A 7,676-nucleotide genomic window follows, 5' to 3' on the forward strand; every position below is an offset into this window, starting at 1 on the left:
AGGAAACTCATGGTCAAAGTTGATGAACTTACCCAAGGCTTCAAGACAGAAACAAGGTGGCTCTTGGAGCTCTCTCACCAGCCTCAAAGTTCAGAGCTCACAAGGACACGAAAATGGTGATTAAAGGTTGGTTCTTTCTCACCAAAGAGACTTCTTGAATCTCAAGAGACCATAACAAGGGATCCCTTAACAATGTTCAAGAACTCAGCCCCCAAGACTCCTCAAAACAGAGGTCCAAACTCAGAAGCAAGGCTTCTTACTCACCCCCAACGATCTCTCTCACTCATACAAGGTATAATGGTGAAGAAAAGTGGAAGAAAGGTGGTTTCTTTGGTGAGTTCTCAAGCAAGGAAGAGGGTGGCAGCAAGGAGAGCTCAAGCACTAGAAAAAAGGCACATAGAGTTGTAATTTTTGACCTAGGATCATGTGTCAATCCTATATATAGCCTCATTACATTGTAAACACATTGTATTAGCACTAATAGCTACGCTTAGCATTTTAATCCCAAACTTTGGAATCTGAACCTACTCATTTTTATAAGATTTGTGATATTTTTATTTTATTTTTTGCAGCACCTTTCCGGTACGCGCTTTTACTTAACCAGTATCAGTTCTGACACCAGTTCTCATTATTTCGACTTGAAACTTGAAATCAAAGTCCTACATATTATTCTAACAATATTCATGCACTTATTATAATTTTCTGGGATACTTCATTGGTACGCATTTATACCGTGAGCAGAACTGTAAGAACCCGCACCGTTAATTAAGGAATTTAATTAAATAATTATGAGTTTAATGAGATAATTCCATAATTTACCCTAATAATTATGAGAAGGCTTGAATAATTATAGAAAGTAATTAATAATGCTGAAAGTCGCTTTTCGGACGAAAAGTGCAGATACTGGTTCTGCTCCTCGGTACAAGTGAGTACCGGTGAAGTATTCCGTAAAATTATAATAAGTGCATGAATATTCCTAGAATAATATATAGGACTAGTAAAACAAGTTTGAAGTCAAAATAATGAGAACTGGTGCCAGAACTGATACTGGCTATGTAAAAGCGCGTACCGGAAAAAGTACTACGAAAAATAAAATAAAAATATGACAAATCCTAGAAAAATGGCTAGGTTCAGAATCTCAAGTTTGAGGTTAAAATGATAAGCGTAGATATTAACGCTAATACTGCGCGATTAAACTTAAGCGCGCCTATAAATACCCATGGGCACATGATCCTAGGTCAGCTCTTCATCTTCTACGTAGCATTTTCTGAACCTAGGGAGGTAGCCAACTTCTCCCATCTTCTCTCCTCCATTGAAGCTCCAAGAGGGCACCTTTCCACTTAATTCCTTCACCAAAGTTGCTTATAAAAGTGTGCTCTAGCCATGGGTGGGTAAAAGTCCAGCCATTTCTGAGTTGTGGGTGTTGTAGTAAGTGAAGGAGCTGCTGACTTGGAGGTTTTGAGGTGTGGGAGCCATCTCCATGCCATTTTGAGCTTCATGGTGCCATTTTGATGGAGAAAGGTCCAACCTTGTGGTACATTTTCGTGCTCTTGCAAAGTCAGAACCTTTGAGCCTTGTTAGAGAGCTCCAAGAGCCTATCTTTCTGCTGAGTTTGAACTCCATAGGTATACCTTGAACATTCTCTTTGAAATTTCATGCAATATCTTGTTTATGTTATGAAATGAGATAACTTTAATCATTCAAGCTTAGGGTTGTTAATCTAGGGTTAATAAGTGTTAATGAACATCTGTTTTGGATCAAAACCGAACCTTGGATCATTGGGAGCCATTTTCACTTCGGTTTATGTAGAAAAATTCTGCAGAAAACTATTCTGCCCACGTGGTAATCGATTACTTTTGGTTGGTAATCGATTACCATGTTCAGTAACCGATTACCCTGTTTTGTGGTAATCGATTACCATGTGCAGTAATCGATTACCGTGTCCTTGATAATCGATTACCCCCTGTGAAAATGACCAGAAACTAGTTTTATGCGTGGGAAAGTCCCCATTTGGGCTTGATGGCCTAGGAAGTTGGTGTTACTGTTGGAAAATAGTGATACCTTTAATTGAGGGACTTAATGCTTGATAATTATGAACTGGAAAAGATGTAATCGAATAAGGAAATGTTGTCATAATAAAATGAACCTTTAAAGTATGGTTATTGATGATATTTTTGATATAAACAGATTGTGATTGTGCTGTTTGTGGGCCTTGAGCTTGTGTGGACTCTTGGCTTGGATAGTTAGCTTGCAAGGTAAGCTTTCGTGTCCTCGGTTTAGCCATTGTGTGGTTCCACCATACCCCATGGGGGAATGGTTTATATACCTTATTTGTTACATGCTTTGATATTTGAAATGCTGTTGAGCTTTATGTGCGATTGCTTATAATATGTATGTGTTGTTCCATCTAAACGGTAAGCCTGAGTATGTGGCGTCATACAAGACAGTGATTCCGTGGGTGGGTGCGAGTGGCGTCTTGCACTAATGTGGGTAATAGACATATATAAATCCTGCATTTCTCTGGCCAGTAGAATAGTATTGACACACATGACATGATTATCTCCTGCATTGCACTGATTTGGAACTTATACTGATTATCTGTTTTAGAACTTATATTGCACGTGTAAGTGAGCTTGGGGTGGAGAGATCCTTGAGGAACCCTTGCTTTACTGAGATTTCTGTTTAGAGATCTCACCCCACGTTTGGGGCGCTTATTTCAGGTTCAGGTAACCCAGGGGTTGAGACCTCGGGCGGCAGGAGGCCGAAGCTTAGTTGATTGATGTTTACCAGCTTATGTTGATTATGCTTGGATGCTGGTTTATGCCTGTTACTATTATGCTTTTAGCTTCATTTTGTGATTTATTGAGCTGAGACTATTGTGGGCTTTGTTGCCTTATTTGGTGAGCATGGGGATTGTCCATGCCATTTTGTGTTGACTTTGCTGCATTATAGTTGAGTTGTATTAATGTACCAGGATTGTGATCTGGACAACGTGTTGTAGTTCCGTGATTTTAGATACTCACAGATATTTATATATTGAGGTATTTCAGTTAGCTGTCTTTTTACAATTTACATACAGGCGATGTTTTGAAAATGATTAAGTAATCAAGTTGGTTATTGATAATGACGTCATAATTGAAAAGAAAAAGTTATTTCGCATTTTGAATTAAGCGTAGCTTAATACGATGACATGTTAACAAACCGGGTATACACGGGGTGTTACAAGAATCGGTATCTGCACTTTTCGTCAAAAAATGACTTTCAACATTCTTAATCACTTACTGTAATTATTTAAGCCTTCTCATAATTATTAGGGTCAATTATGGAATTATCTCATTAATCTCATAATTATCTAATTAAATTCCTAATTTAACGGGGCGGGTTCTTACATTCACCCCCACCTTTTAAGAATTTTATCCTCAAAATCAGAAACATACATGTCTCGAAAATCGGGATACTGCCAGAGAAGCTCGTCCTCTCGCTCCCAAGTACACTCCTCAGGAGTTCTTCCTGACCATTGCACTTTGACCATCGGAAGGATCTTGCTCCTCAGCTTCTTCTCGCCGCGATCGAGAATCTTGAGTGGTCCGATGAGAGTCTTAAAGTTCTCCCGAACCTCCACAGCATCAGGTTGCACCACGTGCGAAGGGTCCGCTACATTTTTCCGAAGCTGAGACACGTGAAGCACGTCATGGATGTTAGCCAAGTTCGGAGGCAAGGCAAGCCGGTAGGCAACAGGCCCTACCCTAACAAGAATCTGGTATGGCCCTATGGATCTCGGGCTAAGCTTCCTCACTCCGAGTGCCCGACCAACACCGGTGACAGGTGAAAGTCTCACAAACACGTGCCCACCTTCACTGAACTCCAGTGGATGATGCTTAACATTATAGTAACTCTTCTAGCGATTCTGTGCATGCTTCAGCTTTTCTCGGATCATCTGGATCTGCTGGGTGGTATCTTGGACAAAGTCCAAGCCAAATAACTCTTTATCTCCAACCTCAGACCAGCAGGTAGGAGTCTGACACCTCCTACCATACAACGCCTCGTAGGCTGCCATGCCCAGGCTAGCATGAAAACTATTGTTGTACGAAAATTCAACCAATGGCAGGTACCTATCCCATGCTGAACCCTGCTCCAATGTGCAAGCCCTCAATATTCCTCCAATGTCTGGATGGTCCGCCCAGTCTGTCCGTCAGTCTAAGGGTGATAGGTTGTACTCAACCTCAATTGAGTACCAAAAGCTCCCTGCAGCACCTCCCAGAACCGAGATGTGAACTTCGGGTCCCTATCAATGATGATACTCTCGGGCACCCCGTGAAGCCTCACGATCTCGCGAACATACAGTTTGGCCAACTGCTCAGTAGTGAAGCTCACCTTTACCGGAAGAAAGTGGGCAGACTTCATCAATCTGTCCACAATGACCCAGATATAGTCACAACCAGCCTGAGTCTTAGGAAAACTCACCACGAAGTTCATGGAAATGCTCTCCCATTTCCACTCTGGAATCTCAAGAGGTTGAAGGTTACCAGATGGCTTCTGGTGTTCTATCTTCACCTTCTAGCAATCAAACACTTGGACACATAAACTGCTATGTTATTCTGCATGCTCGGCCACCAGAAGTTTCTCTTCAAGTCCTGATACATCTTAGTAGCACCAAAGTGGACAGTAAACTGGCCCTTATTAGCCTCTGTCATCACCTCTTCAGTCAACGGGCCTCGAGGAATCATAATCCTCTTTTGGAAAATCAAAAGACCATCCTCATTCCAGGATACACCATCCTGATTCTTCACATAATCAAGGCACTCCCTTTGCACCTGCGCCTCTTTAATCTTTTTCATGAGCTCATTCTCAACTCTCACAGTCTCCATCTCGAGAAGTGCACCCCCAAACGAAGAGGTCACTAACAGATCTCGAGACTCCTCAATAACAATAGAATCATCATTCGCTTCTCTGGGATCACCAGTCACTCTATCAATAGAGGTGACCTGACCCCCCACATACTCTATTCCTCACAATAACTTGGGTGAGTTTAGGTCCTATTCCATGACTCTAACCTCGACTTGACTTACAATTTTATAAATCATTATTCTCAATATAAAATCATATTCCCTTCATAGTACGAAATCATAATCATGTTCATTTCAATCAATACATGTTAGTTATCATGTTAATTCATATAGTAATGTACCTTAGTTCACGTACACCTGCAAAATTTTCAATTCCAATAACATAATAATTCAAATACTCCATACAACATCATACCTCAATCTCCGTGGCATCTGCAAAATCGAAAGTCAATAAAGGATGGTACAACATCAATGTATTAACACAGTTCATGACATTTACTTCATGCTTAGTACTATTCGTGGTGTTTACATGCAATCTACAAATGAAACAGATCACTAATTTCATGTTAACTTAGAGTCATGGAGACCACTCAACCCACAAAACTAACTGCACATACACTTGCTTCACATATGTCAGATTGCACATAGCCTTACCACAAAGTCCAAGTGTTACACACTTAACTCCTTAAAGAGAATTTCACATTCTCAACAAACCTGACTAGAGAGTGTTCCTCACTCACCAGCAATAAGATATCTTCTCTTACATTTTAAAATAAAGCACCATCACAACATGTAATGGCATAAGGCATCTTGCCTTTCATGCCAAACGTGGCATATCACTCTTCGTATATTTTACTCATCCCACCACTTAGTGGTTGTAGAGTTTAAACTCATATCTCAAGTCTCTTAATGCATCATTATACCATAAGGCAAACTAAAATTGATTGATATGTGCATCTCGTGCACCCTAATCACCCGATGAGTCAAACTCAAATCGATGCCCTCATGGGATTTCCAAGAGTCAACACTTTTAGGATCCAATCCCCAAAGGGAAACCCATGACATAGGTTATCTATCGGCCAAAGAAACTAGTAGGCGTACTAGTCTCCAGTGTACCTCGTACACAAGGACCACTCAATGAATTAAACATCAACTGAGCGTCCAATCAAACTCCTCAGAGGCACCCTCTTCGGATACATCCCCTCCAGGGATGGTCCACAATACGCCGATGGCCAATAACCCACTCAATCAACCTAGTTCCTCAGGTTAAGTTATCAAACACTTCAATACAACATTCAATGTATAAGCTAATTCATACATCATATTATGCAATCACAACAATCCAACACACAATTTCTCAACAGCTCGTCCGTACCCAAATGATCCCACGATCGACCATGGGTAGGAAATTAAGACCTGCTACGCAGTCTCGTCCATCCAACTAAAATACCATATCCAAATAAATAGATGAAGTATCACATTTCTCTTCCTTAGTGGTAATAACCCTCGGAACTGGAGAAAGCTCAAATATGGGCAAGTTCAGCCCCACAACAATCGGACTCGCAATATATAAGTGTGTTGTCCCTAAGTCAAACAATACATCGCCATAGTATCTCCAACATGAGTTATACATCTCGCAATGTGCGAAGCTCGGTCCGTCTACTGACTATCCGACGTATAAACTCGGTCGGTTTCTGGTAGTGCAGGAATCATCTGGAATGGTACCACATGAGCAACCGCAGCGCTGGCGACATGTGTAAAGCAGTCTCTGGAGTAGTGGCCCTCCTTGCCACACTTGAAGCATATCAGCTCACCAAAAGCACAACGTCCCAAATGCTCCTTCTCGCAACCTGTACACTTCGGGATCGTTGAAGATCCAGCAAAGTTGCCTGTCAGAGTAGTAGACCTCTTGATTTTGTTGGATAGTTGCTTGACCTGTAGCTGCTTCCCTTTACCTTTGCCTCCAAACTTCATGTCCCTCCAAGAAGTGGAACCGTTATTTTCCTTAGCCTCAGATTCTTTGAGTTTCTTTGCCCCGTGGTTCACATGAATCTTCTCGAGATCACTGCCCTGCTGAACGCAAGTACAAAGCCTTTAGATGTCGATCCAGCTATCCTTTTGATGCGACATACTGAAACATTTTGTATTCCTGCAGCTCGCTCCGTCTTGGTAGCGCGCCTCTTGATAAGGTGACCTGGCTTGCCACATCTGAAACATACCTTTTGTTCTTGCCAGCAAGTACCCGTATGAGTCTTTCCATACGGGATGCACCTAAGCAGCGAAGATTCATTCCCAACTAGCATCCCTTTAACTCCACTCCCAAACTGATGTAGGGATAGAGGTGGTGGCAGCGGAGGATGTTGGCCGTCACGACAACCAATTCTCATCTCCTCTAATACAACCCGTACCATGGTCATATACCCCAGTCGATTTGCCTCCAATACATCTTCAATGGCTTTCTGATTTGTCTCTCTAATGACATCCATCATAGCCTGGTTGGCCGCTCTGGTGACCTCCTATTCGGCTTGTCTAACTGCCTGCATCTCAGCTAATGCAGTCAGGATAGGATCGAGTTGACCCTCAAACGTCTCTCGGTTTCTCCTTGGCATTACCATGACTCTGCACCAGTTACACAAAGAATGAATTGATCAAGCCCACGTTATCACATATGCATCATCATAGCAAAACCCAGCAGAGAAAACACGCAAGACAAGACACACAACAATACATCCTAAGTTATTGCAATACATACAGGCTTTTCCCTAGAAAGTGCTTTGACACCATAAAATGTAACACCCCGTGTATACCCGGTTTGTTATCATGTCATCG

The sequence above is a fragment of the Gastrolobium bilobum genome, unplaced genomic scaffold (genome assembly GCF_033153095.1).
Source record: "Gastrolobium bilobum isolate Gb01-03AN ecotype WA unplaced genomic scaffold, APGP_CSIRO_Gbil_v1 utg4933, whole genome shotgun sequence".
Lineage (NCBI taxonomy): Eukaryota > Viridiplantae > Streptophyta > Magnoliopsida > Fabales > Fabaceae > Gastrolobium > Gastrolobium bilobum.